The 18,977-nt window shown below is 28.9% G+C and overlaps 1 long non-coding RNA gene across 1 annotated transcript; it reads left to right on the top strand.

The window, feature by feature from the left end:
* Window positions 1–3,854: 3,854 nt before the first annotated feature.
* LOC129964239 (uncharacterized) lies at window positions 3,855–16,831 on the top strand. Its single transcript, XR_008784087.1, has 3 exons — window positions 3,855–3,953; window positions 9,513–9,623; window positions 16,446–16,831. It is a non-coding gene; the product is annotated as an uncharacterized LOC129964239 (long non-coding RNA).
* Window positions 16,832–18,977: the final 2,146 nt, after the last annotated feature.

Here is an 18,977-nt window from a genome sequence, read left to right on the forward strand (position 1 = left end):
TTAATTAGTTTTTAAATAACACTTGATGTCTCTTTTTCCCAAACCAAAGTCTTGACGAATATCATCAACAAACTTCTCCGTTCATCAGAAAAGTATATCAGAAAAGTGTTAATAAATTTTATTTCATTTATGAATCAACCAATTAATAAAAATTTTTAAAAAAAGCTAAAATGGAAACAACTTCTGTTGATGCTTTGAACATAATACTTTTAATAAGAAATCTATGTCACATATTCCAGACTCAAACCTTTTACATTATGGTTTATTTTGAAATTGCTACTTAATTATTGTGATAATTCTTTTCTTTAAAAAATCTGCATTAACAGATGATAAAATAAAAACCCGTATCATCATAAGTTACATCAATAATTGTAAACTCTATTGAAGACGACATATTGTAGATTTAAGATGTAGAAAAGATTTTATACAATAAATTATCTATATTTTTCATGGATATAATATAACCCCGGAGGGACACCTTAAAAAGAGGTTGAGATGTTTCCGATATGGTTTGGATCTCGCCACCCTAGTGGGTACACTAAAAGGTGGGGGATCTGGTTCCTTCCAACAATGACAGGACGTGCTTCCTTCTGGAAGGATTGTATCGTGGCCGGTGATGGCCCTTAGGATTCAACCACAGTTCCGGCCAGTGTTGCTGTTGCGGTGGTCCTGTCATTCAGTTTTCTTTATCCGTGTGCCTTCGGGCGGGGCGGGGAATCAGTGATATGACTGTGTGTGTGTGTGTGTGTGTGTGTGTGTGTGTGTGTGTGTGTGTGTGTGTGTGTGTGTGTGTGTGTGTGTGTTTACATATTTATGTGTTCTATAATAAGAAATCCCATCTGTGTTTTGAAAAACTGCCTTTTTTTATATATATTACTATGTAATATATGGCGTTTCTTAATAATTATTTGTTCTAGTAATTTTTTGTAGTAATCATACTTAACAAGAATCCTCTTGTGGATGTTTCTTTAAGACATCAATACACGTTTTACACACCAAAACGCAAAGAAAATCCTCCTTACACGTGTTTCACCAAATGGTGGTTTAAATAAAGAGACATGAAAATTCTTTTTCTTCGCGCCTATTCAAATCATTTGGAAATTCATGTTAAATAATAGATAATGAACTATCCTATTATATATCCAGTGCAGAAATTTATTATTGTCTAAGCTGTACAGAAGTAAAAATATCAATAACGAGTGCATAACGAAATCTAAAAGAAAATACTTCCAGCTATAGATTTTCGAATGATCGAAATGATTAATGGTGACAATGATAGTAAAATTCTAATGAGCAAAACAAATTTTCAACTATGCAACCAGAAGTAAAAAATATATTGTAACAATTCCTTTATTGCTTACTAGTCGCCTTTCACGACCACTAGATCAAGCGACATATATAGTTGTTAAGAATTTCAATTAAATATTTTATGTAGTTTGGTTTTGATGGCAAATATTTTTAAACTATAAATTTTGATAGATATATTTTTAGAAGCCTTTGGCCGTTCTTTGCATTAATTAATGCACTTACCTAATTTTAGATATATAATTATATCACAGAAAAGAATTGGGCGCAATTTAAAACGCATTCAATAGTACTTGATTCTGAAATTACAACTTGATTGTTATTAAAAAAATTCTTTAAAAAAAACATTAATACCATGCGTTACACTAGAGCTTACTCAGCATGGAAAAATAAATTCATATTCATAAATTCATATCTCTCAACAACAATAAAAGAAACTCCAGGATGAAATATTAGTAACATTGAAAACAATTTGATTTTCACTTCAAAAATAATTTAATGATGAAAAATACACTTAAAATATTTTTAATTAATGAAAGATAGAAAATTCGTTTCGTAGGAAAAGACAAACTTTTGAATTTTAAGATGATATAAAAATATTTTGTTTTTGTTGTAGCATTTTTGGAATTTTTCAAGGAAAAAATTTATAATTTTGTTTGATTTTTTAATTAATTTAGTTAAAATCTAGACATTTATTTAAAATTTAAAAAAAAACTCATAACTGCAAATTCCCACCTTCTAAACTATAGATATGTGCTTCTAAATGAAACAATCTATCCATAAAAGTGTACACACATAAAGCATATATATGAACGCATTCACCTTCATTATTATAAAGAGAGAGAGAACAATTGCAAAATTCGACTGAATTAGACAGATACATAAACCATCTTTGAACATAAAATACAAAACTATTATTATTATAATATCTTAAACTATTCAAATCCATTCCATAAGCCATTGGTATGCTGCGTACTTATTTTTATTTACCTTAAAACTATAAATAAGACTAAAGAATACACATAATTTTAAGAAATGACAATCAACAATAACTCATTTCAATCAATCTGCGTCTTGCATTCGTACTTCCAGCATATTCGTCCATTATTTTGGGTGCTCAAAAGCAACACAAAGATTATATACTATTATCTGTATACATCTTTGTCCATCATAAAGTCTTCTTGAAAGGCACAGCGATTTCCTAAACAATTATTCAATTAAAAAATAAAGAAGTCTACACAACAGCAAAAATACTACAAGTTCCAAAAAATAATAATAAGATTATAGCTTTAAAGCCAAATCGTAATTTTTTAATATTCTTACTATCCAATGTAGATAAATCCCATCCTTCCCAATGATCAGCTTGCTTATTTACAGGGGACGATGTAATTGGATGCTACGACGCCAACAGATTGTGTGAACTCGGCTTGAAAACTAATTTTCTCACTGGAATTTCCGTTTCTGAGTCCTGTGAGGATAGATGCCGGGCAATTATTTTCCCATCTGACCAGAATTCAGCCATGACAAATGGAACACTGATGAAAAATTGACGCCATCTTCGCTGTTCCAGTCCTTGGGGGAATGCGACTCGAGTGTCTTGTTTTTAGTTTTTGTGGGAGTAAGAGGTGTCTATGCTTTTAAGGTGAAGATTTTTAACAGAATGATCTATAAGAAGTATGTTCTTCATCGAAATGAATTTTTGATGCATATGTCCAAACTAAAGTGGACATTGCTTTAAATAAGCTATGTTATGGATAGAGCAAATGGAAATAAAAATAAAATGAGAAAGAAGGAATCGCTTGAATAGTTTATATAACAGCGATGCAAATATTGCATAAATATTTTTCTACTCAGTCCAATAAAAAATCTTGCTTCATTATTTTTCATGTACGTCTTGAGAAACAATAGATTTAAAAATAGAACATATATCAATATAATTTGAATAGAAAGTTGATTAGCATTTTGGCTGCCGCATGATTCGTCTGTGATTCAATTTATTTTCTAATAATATAATATCTTGTCTGCTAAGATTCAAAGATAACAAAGACGGGATCATCTAATTAGATACATGGTCCAAATCATATAGCATCTACCGTGTTAACTAGTGATATACCATATAATTACTCATATTAGAATCTATCTCTTTTGATCAATTAAATTTGAATAATTTGCAAAGTAAAATGAAGGCCATTTATTTATTGGATTTTTAGAGAAAGTATATTATTTGTAAAACATTTTATTGGCTTAACTATCAATGCTTCTAATTTTTTAATCAAAATTGATTGATTATGTCCAAAAATATTTTTATAGCTTTTTTCTTTAATTACAATTATTTATACAGAATTTTAAATTTGTTCAGAAAAAACGTAATTTATTAGATTATTGGATATATTTAAACCAAACTAAAAATTCGAAACATTAAACGAAATTTAAACTATTGCTATTTCAAATTATATTTAATGTTACCCAATCAAAATACCGAATTTATCTCTTTGTGTTTGGCATCATAAAAGCTTTGGTTTTTGTGTTAAAGTGTCATCATTGTAACAATGTGTTTATTTACCTGCCGTGTGTATTATTTATTTTCCCGTACATTTCCTTCATTTTTATTACTACATATTTCATACAAGCATCAAGGAGAGATTAAGGTAAGGAATTTGTAATTTCTAACATTACAGATCATCAAAGATCTATGCCTTATGTTCTACACCCTTTTCTAAGCTCTCAGGTTGTTGTTAGGACATTAATAATCAAGCTTCTAATTAGCATCTGGAGTGATTAGACTAAACAATATTGTCTCTGACGATGCATGATCCTTCGAGTGCTTTGAAAGGATTACATATTACTACACTTTCAATATCCAACACTGTAGGCTTCAAGTACCCAGGGAATTGTTACTACAGAAATTTGCTGCAGCTTAATTTCCATGTCTAATTTTCGGTGGTCGTCGAGGAATGATCTAGATTGTCAATCTGCGCTACAGGATTTAACAACTGTCAATATGAGACGCAGCTTGTACGGTCGACTGCAGGTGGGCTTCATTTTAATCCTTTAACTTCTCAGTAATTTCGTGTTTATACACTGCGTCCTGGTTGTTATAATTTCCTGTCCGAAGAGCATAGTTACAAGCGAGGCAACACAGGCTTTGAGCTAGTTGCTTTTGAACCCAATTCAATTTAGATGAGAGTAAGCTGATTAATTAGAGATTAATCCCAACTATACTGTTGGAAGGAAATGCAAGGAGAGTTGGTCCCTGGTTTATTTAACGGAAGTCTGTATTTTGGAGGTAAATCATATATCAAAAGGATTCATTCAATATCTGTGGCTTAATTTATATGTATTCAAATGTCTACATAGTTGAAGGTACTCTTGTAATATTGAGGTAGGAATGAATTTTTGAAAATGGATTCCTGCGTTTTAAAATAAAAATGCAATAGTCGAATAAGGAAGCGATATGTGAAGAAAGTATGTAATTAACATTTAATGTGAATATAATTTATTTTCTAATTACATTGGCCTCATATGGATAATTATTTTAATTTTGAAACTGTTGATAAGAATAATATCTGGCACAAGGTATAATTTTTCAATTAAAATGCCAATTTGAAGGCTGTCTTACGAAGATATATTTTACTTGTAACAAGTCCACAATACATTTAGAATGTAGGCTTAAAATCATAAAACAGTTGTAGTTTAGATTTTTTCCCCTAAACCATATGTCTCATGATGATGATGATGTGTACGCGTTACCACGAAAAGGGGGTGCAGTAGCTTCTGAAGGTGAAAACCCGTGAGCACCCGAGGGCAGAAGTCTGACTTCTAGCTCATGCGAAGATGACACATACACACATTCGCTTGCACAACCCCTTTTTACAGGGGGGGGGGGCACATTCACACACCTCACAGATAGAACACAGATGAAGAACAACCATGCCCGAACCGGAATTCGAACCCAGGACACCCAGATCACGGGGAAGAGGCGCTAACCCTATGCAAGGGAGCCAACATATGTCTTATTTATATCAAAAATCACATGATCGATATGCCACTGAATATTCTAGAATGAATACGAATCTAATGGAACCATAAGAAGTGTGGTAAGCTGGAGAGATGAAGCATGAATCATTCGTTTAATAGTTAGAATGCATTTTCACATAGCAACGGTGATTCTTTGTAAAATCAATTATACGAAAGAAAAAGAACAATTAAAAAAATGCGATTTCAGTCGCATTCTTTATAAATCTGCTACTTCATCTCAATAAGTGGAAATGCTTCATATTTGGTGATATAGAAAGCAGAACGAAGTTTCGTTTTAAAATTTTCGGGAAAATTGAAAATGTAATACAAGTTTTAAAAAAGTTTGAGAGAAAAATTAATTATGGAAGTATTATTGTTTATCTTTGAAATTGATAATCTCAAACGTTTAATTTATATTTTAAGAGATTATTGATATAAAACAAGTTCTCAACTAAAATCAATTAAAACCAGAAACGTGTCTGAAATGTACACCAATTATTGCTTGCCTAACAATTTTGCTGATTTTTTTTTTATGTTTTGTCAAAGATTGTTCCTGAACATCCCTAATATTCTATACACAAGAATATCAGGTTAAAGTGAAGATTAGTGTTGACCCCCGAGTTTGTTGCCAAAATGGCAACTCAAAGGAACACTCTTCTAGCTGTTACTACTTTTTAATGGTTGAGTTGTACATGAACTACAACTATTTTATGAAAAATGTTAAATTAAAAATAATATCCTTTAAAGATTTTAATTTTGTCTTTTATTATAATTTAAAAAAAATTTTACAACTAATAAAACACTGCAATTTTATTTTTAATGTGAATACGAACAGAAAATCTGTATTCTTTTGCAATTTTTAACTGTCAAAATACGCTTTAAAAAAATCGTCGGAATTCTTACTTTACGAAATCGTCTGCGTTTTTACTTTAAATGTCAGCTGAAATGGAATTCTTCGTAGTTCTCGTAATTCTTTTGGTTCTCTAACTGTTGGTTCTCTTGATAATTTGTTGTATCGGCAATTGTGCAAGAATGGAAATCTGGTGAATGGGATAGCATTAAGTATTTTGAATCTGCAGAATGGATGAAGGGTGAGTGGAATATATATATATAATATAACATTATTTTGGTTGAAGTAGAATGCAGATTCGAAGACTTTGAAGTGACATGTTGGATATTAAAATGATTTTAAAATATATTTCGGGAAAGCATAATTATTTACAAGCAGAGACGCGGTAACAGACACACACAGCTGCTTTTGTGCCACAGCACGACACAAAAGCAGAAGTAAGAAAAAGCGCGAAAAAAAATGATCACTAGTCTTATATAACATGGGATTTCCGGCCAAGTGCCGATGGAAGACACTTGTTGACCTCTGACAAGGGCAACGAAAGAATCACTTTCATTTGATACGTAGTACTGATTTATAAAGGGATTAATTAAACAGAAAGTGGAATTAGATCACGAAATAAGAGAATATTTTTAGAATAAAGTTATGATGGGCTAAATTAAGATAAAATCTTGGAAATTAATTAAATTGGAATTAGAATTAAAATATCATTACATATAATATATACGAGTTGATGAAATTAGAAAAGGATATTTGTATGTACTGTTCCTGTTATCCACACAGTCCTTATGTTCAATGTGCTAGCGAAGCTGCTAGGTTTCCACCCCCTCCGCTAGCGAAGGATGTTTTTTTTTTTTAAGTTAAAAAATTCTGCCCTGTGTCTTCTTCAGATGCCGACAGGCATCGCGTGCTCTAAATTTTGCTCTTTACACAACAGACCAGCGCAGCCGGTTTGAAAAACTTCTTCAAAATTGTTAAGATAAGCAGCGATAGTCATCCCAAATGTTAAAAAAAATTTTTAATAAAAATCTCAGATACAGATTAAATAAATCTCAGATTAAAATAAAAATTATAATACTTATCACTAAATATAATAATTTTAATGCATAAAATAGTAACCATAACTATTTCACAGAAGTGTTTATTTTGTCCGCCATCTTTATTGGCGACTTGGCATCCTTGGCGCAGCAAAAGGCACACTAAACTTCACTTTTATCGAATATCAATATATTGAAACTTATTTATTGTATTTCTCAAATTAAAAAAGAAAAGAAACTTACAAATAATATTTAATGCAGCTTCAAAAAAATAGTTGCAAGTATGCAGTTTAAATGCGGTATTTACAAGAAAACCGAAATTATATTTTTTATGCTCTGTACATATGAATTAATTACAAAATTATACTGAATATCACTAAATGATCTGATAAAATAACGGCAACTTATTTAAGCTTTTAAACAATGGCAGTAGTTATAATTATGAATTAAAAGTTAAAAATAAGTAATTTAACTAAATTACATCAGAAAATTTATGTAGTAATTACCTAATATTTTGGTATACTAGTAATCACGCAAGCAGGCTTGTTAAGCAGTTTTATATAAATGGGCAGGGAAAACTGTTTTATGTAGCATTGAAGTATCTTGTTCAAAAATCTGTTTCATCTTCATTAAAGAGATTTAAATTATTTTTCGAGGATTTTCCTAATTTATTCTATATTAAACTATAATTCAGAATTACTTCCGAAACCTATTTAAAATTTTGCTGAAGTATTTCTTCTCGTAAAGGATTTTAGAGTTGAGAAAGCACTTGTACTTACCGACAAGACTTGTAATAACAGATTCAAAAGTTAATATTTTATCAAGGTGCTTTATATAGTTTAATAACTTATTTAACTGAAAGAAAATATTTTGCTTCTATTAAGTGTGTACTTTTGAAACAAAAAATGATATAGGAAATTCTTTTCAAACGTCAATCAATTAATAATGGTTTATCATAGTTGCAATTTTTGTAAGTTGCAATTTTAAGTCATAAGTTAAGTAATTTTTTTAAAGTTTTGCAATGTTTATAAGTTATATCTGTAAAATAAAGGATGTATAATGAAAATTAATTTACTTTAACAATAATATCAGCCATTTCATAATCATATATAGTCATATCGTTTTAAAGAAAAATTGAAATTGAAATTTAATGATAATTCATACTTGCTACTACAAGATAAGTAATTGTTCTAGGGAAAGGAAAAGAATGTTCAATTTTTTTTGTTTCATTTCGAATACAATTTATTTCAAGGTAATTAATTGCCCTTGAAAACCATACTTCTGATCTTATGATGCACTGTGTACTTTGTAATTTCTATTTTTCTGAATTACAAAAATGATTTAAGTAAATTCTTTTTTCTTTAATTACATCTATATTTCTATCCAACGGTTAAATTCCATCCAAAAAAAACATTAAAATTCAGATTCGTGACATATAGCGAATTATAATTACTGTATGGAGAAACATTTTTTTTAAATGCCTAAAAAATATTCTGTATAAAATTAAAAATGTTAATAATTTCATAATCAACAGCAACAAAGAAGTTCTGCAATTTCTAAAAGATAACAATATCAAAGAACTTAATACATTCAATTTTAGAAACTTGTTCACTAATTAATCATATGAAAAATCAATAGAAGTTTACATTATGATATATGAAGAATATTTAAATGAGGATTTATTACCAAAACGAACTCTATTAATTCGTTCAATTTTAATATTTTTTATTTATTTTTAAAAGGACTAAAAAAAAACAAGTGAAAGTTTACAAACAAATTAACTTTTTATGATTTGGCTAATATATTTTTGCATTTCTATGATAATTAAATAAATAAAAATTTAATAATTGATTTAGATATATAGCTCATATTGCTTGCTTGTGTTAAACATTCCATAAAATACGGAATAAAATTAAAACTAAATGAAACTAGGTAACAAAATAAAAGTATCTAATGGGAAAAGTTTAGTACATATTTAAGATAACAGAAGCGTTTGAATCACAAGTTATTAAACTAAATAATTTCAATTCAAAATAAAATTTTAAAATTTCCGAAAACTAAGCGTTTTCCCAATTTTGCAGGATTAAAAAAAAATTGTAACAAAATTTTTTATATTGGGCAACAAGGAATATTCATAAAGATGCATTGACTAATGAATTTTCTAAAATTTATTGCAATATAAAAGGTTTAATAAGGGTAAGTTTATCTATATTAAAAAAAAGTTCAATACTAAACGTATGCTTACTTTGTTTTTCTTTGACTTTTGCTAATTGTTCTCCTCTGATTTTATTATAACTCAATAGATGGCGCTGAAACCAAGTTGTATGATGACGATACACTCTGACCAAGCAGTATGGGCGTTTCCACTTCATTCGCGGGGTTTTCAAACGCTGGCTTTCCACCTATGTATAAAGGTAGGCTTCATTTCATTTTAATAATTACACAAATATTTTTCGATTGTTATTTATGTCAAACTAATTGCTTAAATTATTAACTATTTCAGTTTATATTTTTATTTTATATATATATTCTTAATATTTGGTGCCTTTCTGTATTCGCAATTTTTTTGTAGTTTAATTCTTGTTTGTTGAGGTTTGCCATTTGAATTTTATAGCTGTTAGTATCGTTGTGTATAGAATAGTGGTGTATTGAATGTATAGTTGTTAGTAAAAGTTAGTTGTTTTATGTATTAATTCGTTTCTTTTGCGGAATCTAATTTTTGGAATTTTCATGTCGCGAAAGGTCAATATGAGTACAAAAGTCTGTCCCTTACAGAAGGACTTCGACATTCGAATACCAGATTGAAGTTGATTCTTGATAAAGTTTTTAATCGGATTACTTTTTATTCCTGTTTTGGTGATGGACAATAATCCTCCTTCTTTTCATAATTGTTGGTTTTCCTTTTATTTCTTTTTTTGCAACATAATTGTCTCTTCTGCAAAACAGCATTGAATTCTTTATAGTATCTAATACATGATGAAATCAGTTTCTTAAATTATAATATATATAAATATTTCTAAATTAGTTCTTTTTTTCGACTAATATAAAAATCCCATATTTAGAAAAAATATTTGTTATCGCCATATCTATTAACCACACAAATGTTAAAACCTTTTTCTAAAATATTTCTTTAAATAAAACAAATGAATTAACTGTAATTAGATGACTAATTCTTTAATTAATGAAAAGTTGTCTCAAATTTTCTTAGATTGTAACAAAACATTCTTGCAAAAATATCTCTAAGGAAGAAACGTAAAAATTTTGAGAAATGAGAATTTTCAGGAGAAGAAAGCAATTATAATTGTTGTCAAATTAATATATAATAGCTTCTCTTTTGAGAAGGTTAATTGTCCATCTAAGAAGTTAATTGTCCATCAGATATATCCTATTCCATTTTTGATACGATTGGAGAGTTGTTTTCATTCAAATCAATTTCTAATATTTAATTAAATTTATGGAATAATTTTAGTCTAAAAAGATTGAATATACTTGTATCTATATATTTTAAAATCAGAAGAATCGCTAATATTTCTTTAAAAAATTATTCTAGGTAATGGTTTAATCGCCACAAAACCTCAAAATTAATATCGCTTAATCCTATAATCGAATTATTAATTAAAGAATAAAATTATAATTTAGTTTACTTTGAAACAGTCTAGATGTATTTTTCGACTGATTTTGGGTGATACCTAAAGGTAAAAAAGAACCCTGAAGACCCTAAGCTAAAATCTTTTCCTCAGGCCATTGTATGTGCTCAAATATTAAAGTACATATTTTAAATCATGGCATGATCAAAGATAATAGTCATTTATAGTAAAACCATCAGTATTAAATTAATAAATTAATTTATATAAATACATAGCTTATTTGGTCTCCTATACCTTATTAAAAAAACTTTTTTCTAAAAACATTGAAGTAAACTTCTTAATTCTTTTATAATTTTTTGAAAGAGAGAAGCTGAAGGAAATAAATTTTATAAAACGGTCCACAAATAAAAATATTTTCAAATATTATTCCAAAGAAAATGAACGGAAATGACATTTTTAGAATTGGTTATAATAATAAAGAATTCTAATTATTCTGGACGCATATCTCCTTTCAGTTGCTTTGAAAATATGAGAGAAAAGAAATGTGCGGTTTCCTTTAGAAGAATCTGCATAAATTCGATTTCATATTTAATTTCCATAAAATCTGATAACAGAAATTTGTGTTGCGCAAATGTATTTTTCACTTTTAAATTCTTATCAAACGGTGCAATAAACATTTTCATGCGTTGCTGCACAAGAAAGAAATGCTGTGCTGAAATATCATTTTCCATGATATTTTTAGACTAGTATAAATGTATGTGGTTATTTTTTTTATTGGAACGCAGAATGCCTTTGATGTATTTATAAAATATTCATAAAAGCTCTCAAATTGCTTACAGAACATATCTCACTTTCTATGTAAATATTGAATTTCGGAATTATCATAGTGTTAGATGTTTAAAAATAGCTCGTTTATAAACTTTTGTAGCTGTTTCGTTGGTTTAGTTATAATAATACTTGAATTAGAGATTAAATTATAGAAATAGATTTTGGGTCCCTAAAATATGGACTGTTTATTTTCATAATTTTTATTATAAGATGCATCAACTAAATTAGTTTCGGCTCAATTTTGAAACATTTTTCAGGACGCTTAACAAACAGATGTTTCATTTGTGATTTTAAATTGAGTTTTGCGAGATCATAGTAAAATATTTGAAATAATGACGTATATTCGGCATATATATTTGTATTGATATATAAATATATTCATTTCAAGCTGCACAAATTGCAAATTGTTACGTTCTTTTATTTTTCTGCGGCAATATATGCAATGGATTCTAAAATTCAACAGAAACTGCAAGTCGGAAATGTTTTGAGAATTTAAATAGACTATATTGAAATGTTATAGTAAAAAGATTTATTTTGGGGCAAGGCGGCGTAACGCGTGTTTTTTTAGTTCAACCATACAATTTTGAATTGTATTCCAATGGTCAGAATGACACTTGACTATACCTTCTCTGAACTTTCACGTCAAACCATTAAACAACGTTATCCCTTATTTAATATATTGGCGCCATTTAGCCTCAGAACTTATATACTTCACTATTCCCTGAAAACAAATGCCCTTCTCAACAATACTTTTGGACAGGCTGTTTTTTTAAATTTTTATTTATTACATCTTCGAATTCGAAATACTCAAAGATAAAGGTAATTATGGTCTTCAAAAAACTCAAACTCGAGAATTTGCTGAATCTCCAGATCTTTTTAAAAAAAACCTATCCTTAACATCCTAGATCTTTAAAAAAATATATAATCGTGTGTTTTTGTTGTCTACACCTTTCTGTGCTTCTCAGTGAACATGGGAATTCAAAAAACGCTTTGAGCTAGACAAATGAAATTTGGTATTTTTCAAACACCGAATTTGCAAATTTTTGTCAAATTTCGTTCGAAATTGGAAGTTTTTTCGGCCGAATATAAGTAAACGTGAGGCTAAATATATATATACTAAAAACCTAGATAGATTTTAGTACATATTTAACCTCTAAAATGTAGATCCATATAAAAATTGGAACGTATTCCTTCAAGTGGTTCACCTTTCATTGATCTATACTTTCATTTACAATTAAATGAGTATTTCAAACATTATGATAAATAGATGAAATTTGGTATGTGTTCTTGTTAATACAATTACAATTCTATCTTAAATTTTATTTTCGATTCGAATGAAAAAAAGAAATATATAATTGATTTTTGGATATTAGTGTATTAACCGTATGCTGATGATTAATCAACAAAAATCGCATATTATATTCGGTAAAAATACCATATTCACACCAAGGCCCTGTAGTTTGTAATAATTGTTCACCAGATCCATGCAAGACATTCATGATTTAATGAAAGGCTTCCAATTTTATGTATTTAGAGTATTTTCATAAGAAATTTTGGATAAAGCATTCTCACGGGTTACGTATTTCTTTTTGTATTCAGCTCGGATTCACATCGAATATTTATTCTGCATATCTAGCTTTCATGAGTAAGCTTATTCAATAAAGCTCCACGAGAACAGTAAATGGGGAAGAAATGTATCGTACAAATGGATGCATTCCTTTTCCGACCCAAGAATGCAATTGCGGAAAAGGATCATTTGTTGCTTGTCTCGACCTTCATGTTCTTTTATTACTATCGCAATTAATATACAATAGTCCAAGAAAAAAAAAGCTAGAAAATATTAAAAATGATGTTGATTCTTTATACTCAGAAAAATAATTAGATACATAATTATTCATTTAACACAAATGCTTGTTTATTGTTTCAATATGTATATTCTTATCTATTTATACGGGTTTTTTAACAATCACAATTAGAAAGTAAGTAAATAAGTACATAAAACATCAAAGCGATGCACCGTTTTGAATGGTAATTGAGAAGTTACATCCGAGTGTAAAGAGTAAAAATGACAAATTCCTAGAACAGATCGCGGCAGAGAGAAAAATGGTTATAAATAAAGACAAATTTCTGTACATTCTTCTTTAATCGAATTTTAGTTATATTAGTGTATAAAGTTAGTTATATTTGTAGTATAAAGGTTATCTTGGGATGGATCTTGAAATATTTGATTGACGGAGGCGTAACTGAGCTTTTCTCCAAACTTCTGAGCCACACAGCGAGGAAAATTATCTCCATGTCGGAATTACCACTACTGTTTGCCAACGGATTCTAAAACCTCCGCGCATTGGCGCATGCGTTAGGATGAGTTTAATTCGACAAAATAGGAGTGAGAGGAAAGATGAAAGGAACAGTTTACATTTAACAATAAAATAAATTCCGGAAATGCGCACATCCTTCCGATTCTCACCCCCTTAAGGTGAGCTCACGCGAGGCTAACAGTTGCGCGCAATTGTTGTCTCTTTACTGTTGTTCCTGTATTGTCCCCTTGTGAACAGTTGAAAAAACGTCGATGGGGCAATGGCTAATAGTTGTCCCGACGGGACAACCATTTGCCATGGTCCGTAGCAGTCACGTGATTTTCCTGAAATAGGTGTGACCTTCTATTGCGCTCAATAGTTGGCTTCGTGTGAACCCACCTTTAGGGAGACAAAATTGTCGAAAAGTTGTCGTCTCATTATACTAAAACGAACAGTACTAGTTCTGTGTAAGAGGTGGATTTTTGAGGATATGGTGTTCCAATTAGGAATTGTCTATTCCCAAACTCAAGCCTCTAAGATAACGTTTTAAATTTCCATATGAGTTTATTTCAGAAAATGATAAAGATGATGTATCAAAAGAAATAAAGGGAAAATGACAGTATATGCATTAATGAACGACATTTCAACACTTCTGAAATGTTTCAGTTAATGTCCACATGGGCAAGTCATTCTTTAACCCTTAGTACTCGAATGGACAAGACAGTGCATCACTTTGGCGCTTTTTTTTTTTTTTTTCAATTTTTATTGTTAAAAATACTTACATAATGGTAAAAAAGACATGGATGAATTTTTTGGAGAAAATCAATTTAAAACAAATATATATATATATATATATATATATATATATATATATATATATATATAATGTAACATATTTTGATTGAAGTAGAATGCAGGTTCGAAGCAGTGAAGAGACTTGGTATTTTTAATTTCGTTTTATTCTATTCCGAGTGGCAGGCATGATTATATACAAGAAAACGCAGCGTGGCACAAAGCAGAAGTAAGAAGAGCGAAAAGAGGGCCAAACAGATGATCACTAGCCTTATATAACATTGGATTTTTGGCCAGGCGCCAATTCAATACACGTGTGACCTTGGACACCTTTTGAAGGGTAAAAGTATCACTTTCATTTAATACGTAGTACTGATGGCGCATCACTTTTACGAAGGGATTAATTAAACCGAAAGTGGAATTGGATCACGAAATAAGAGAATATTTTAGAATAAAGTTACGATGGGCTAAATTAAGATAAAATCTTGGAAATTAATTAAATTGAAATTAGAATTAAAATATCATTACTTATATATATATTTATTTTTGGAGCAATAAACAAGCCATTGTATTAAGTGAATAATTATACATCGAATTACTTTTCCGAGTGCAAAGGTTAATAAAAATATTTTAATGTATATAATGGGTATCATGGCATTGATTTACATACGATAAAGTTTTAAATATTTTTGCACAAAGGGTATTTTTTCCTATCCTTTTCTGTCGTCTGTTTATGAAACTTCTTTACGTCATTCAGGTTTTTAATGAGCTGAAATGCGTGCCATGGAAATTGTCCTTTAGAATGTTTTTTTTTTTCTCTCCTTTCTTTTCACATATTTCGTTATATTTTTACTCTGCATATACTTGCAAAACAATATCCTCAACCTTTAAGGAAAATTATTTTATAATTATCATTACTGGAAAACATCTTTGATTTTACCTTATTTAAAACTTTAATTAAAACTCAATAAAAAACAGCATAAGGTAAATTATTTTTAGCAAAGAATTTAAATTTTGTAATTTTTTATTTTGAAAAGAAGTTGATTAAAATATGTTTGAGATATTAAATATAAAGAAATTTAATCTACTGTTTAAAACATCGTGGGGAAGGAGAAACATTAAGTAAACATCTACATCATATAAAACATACCAACTCCGTTTAAAAATAACACCTTATTGTTTCCTGTTTAAAAAAAATTTCCAAAAATTAATTAGAACATTTTAGAAAGCTGCTACTCGTTAATATTCAACAGATTAAAATTAAATCGTTATTTTAACCTTTTTTAAAACAACATAGCAAAGATATGATAAATATGAAAATTAATTCTGCTGAAGCAGTAAATATAACTCACAATTGTTATCTTCTACATCTAGTCTATTGCTTTTTTTTTTTTTTTTTTTTTGAGAAAATACTGGCCAAAAATATTTGCAAAGGAAAACTATTTCCAGAAGATAATTCTTAAACATTAATCTTTATATTAACCATAATTGGTTATTTTAGGTTTGTATGCTGCTTATTATATGTTTGAGATATAGATATTTTGGTTCTATAATAGGAAAGTAACGTATTTTTTATTCTTAAAAAATGTTAAATAAAGACCAATTAAACTTGAGAAGAGTTAATACTTTTATAAATTAAAAAAATATTCAGAAATAAATTATTTCCAACTTTTTAATATTTTCAGAATTTAAGTTAAATATTAAAATTAATATCGATCTTAACATCATACAGGCATGTGCAGTGGTCTTCCCGAAATTTTCTCGCACATTTCCTGATAAAGGTGCTGTTCCTTGTCCCTATAACTGTGGAATTTGAGAAAGACCATGAATACAACAATTGCTCAAAACTATGTTTCCAGTAATATGTTTCTATACTATAAAAAACAACAACCAAAGCAATATAAAAGAAACAAACAAAAAGGAAAATAAAATAAATTGGTATACAATAAAGATATCCACACTTTTATTTTTTAATTCATTTAATTTGGAGAGAAATTCCTGAAAAGAATTGTTTAACCACTATGTGCTGACAAACCGAGAAAAGTGATAACACATCTAACAATCCCAATGACAAATCATCGCACATGTTGCGAAGTTGTGTTGTCATCGCGTAACGATTTGAAGGAAACCGACAACCCGTATTTATCTCTCGAGCTGTCGAACTAGTGCGGGACGAAAATTGATTACCCATAGTCACTAGATGTCTCCTGCCCCAAAGCAGCCGTGATAAATGTTAACAATAGATTTTGATTATTTGATAAGGACTCTTAGAATAGTTCTTTTTTTTAGTAACTTTAAGGAATCCATATTAAGAATAGATATGCTTAATTAATTGGATTTATTTTTTTAAATCTTAAAATTCTTTGATAATTTCTATTTTGCAACTTTTTTCAATAAGGCTTGGTAACTAGTTAGCAATGTACTTTTTTTATACACAATGCAGCATATAAAAATTATTTAAATACTCTTATACTGCCAAAACCACGAACCTACGAAAATTAAAATATATCTTTTTTATTTAAATAAATTATATAACTTGTAGTAATTAAAGGTAAAATTGGACGAAGTATAGCAAAAATACTTCTCATTGCTGTCACAAACTATAAAACACATTATATATAAAGGTATATACTGTATAAATGACTGTACTGTATAATTTATATACTGCATAAATGACTGTACTGTATAATTTATATACTGCATAAATGAGTGCATTCTAAATGTCTCTCTGGTCTTCTAAACCAGAAGAAAACCAGATTCTAAAACTATTTCAGCTAAGATTACATATTTAGCAATAAAATTAAAACTTTTTCGATCAGCATAGATATAGACATCATAAATAAATATAAATACTTAGTTTTTTGAATACCCCAATGGATGTATCTTAGTTCCTTTAATCGTTTCCGTTAAAGAAAAAGCAAACGATTAATAGAAAAACACTTTCATTGCATAATAAGTGTAATACTTAGATTATTTCATAGCATAATTGCTACGATTGTTGAAACATTTGTCTCTATGGGGTTCAAACTTTTGTATTTCCTCGTCATAAAAGCATGCTACCTGCGATGGTGAAGAAATGAAAGGGAAATTTGTGGAAAATGCAGTAATAATGTCGTAATGGTGAATTTTCGATTTTCATTTAACTTCTGTAAACAAATCATAATGAATCAAAGGCCCACACCCACTTCTTTCTTCATATTGGACATTTTCACTTCTTTTATTGATTGAAAACTTCGCACCCATCTCCTTACTATCGAATCATTCACTCATAATGTTTAATTTCAGGCTTTACAAATTTATCTGTGAATTTAATATAGTTTTAAGTTCCTAGTATTAAGAAAATAACAGAATGCAACTCGCATGCGACAGGATATTTAATTTTAAAGCTCTATATGTAACCAACGCAATATTCAGGGATCTAAAAATGACTTCTATTTTTTGCCATTGATCTAGAAATTTGAAACAAATGCTTGATATTATGAATGCTAAGCTTCCTCTGAAAAAAAATTGCAATGGAAATCAGTTGCTGGATACCCTTTCCGTATATAAAAAAAATCGGTACATATATGAATTAATTTATTCAAACATCTGCGTAAAGTATAGATAAACATTCTTTGAATCGTAATCTGAAAAGAATGTTTGAACTCGCGTTTTGAGATATTAATTCGGTCCAATGAACATTTAAGAGAACGACTAGAAATCTAGGAAGAAAAAAACTTATTTACAGCACTATAGAAAGTAAGCGATAATTTTGAATTTTTATTTGTGGTTTTGCTGCATGTGCCTAACATTCACATGGATTTTCATTAAAAAAAAATACCACGTTTATTCGGTATAAAGATGCTTCAGATAAAGATATAATAATAAATAGATATAATGATAATAAAGATAGATATAAAGATCTTTTTAAAAAATTCTGCACGCTGCGTAAATTTCAATCGTATTATATGAAATTTCCGAGTACACGATAGTATACAAAAGATTATTCTAATAAAATTTAAAGTAAATATTTATAGATTCGAGAAAATAGGATTATTTATATGAAATATTTTTCGCAGTGCATATGCGGAACATAGAATAATTTTTCTTTAATAATTTTGAAGCCAAATATATAGATTGGATTATATAAAAATTTTACTCCATTAAAATTCAGAAGGATATCTGCATTATATTATAGCCAGCTGAGTTTCGATTATCCTTAAATGCGAAGTTTACATTATTTTTGGTTCATTCAAATTGGATGAAAAATTATTATATGCCAAAG

Source organism: Argiope bruennichi, chromosome 3, assembly GCF_947563725.1.
Source record: "Argiope bruennichi chromosome 3, qqArgBrue1.1, whole genome shotgun sequence".
Lineage (NCBI taxonomy): Eukaryota > Metazoa > Arthropoda > Arachnida > Araneae > Araneidae > Argiope > Argiope bruennichi.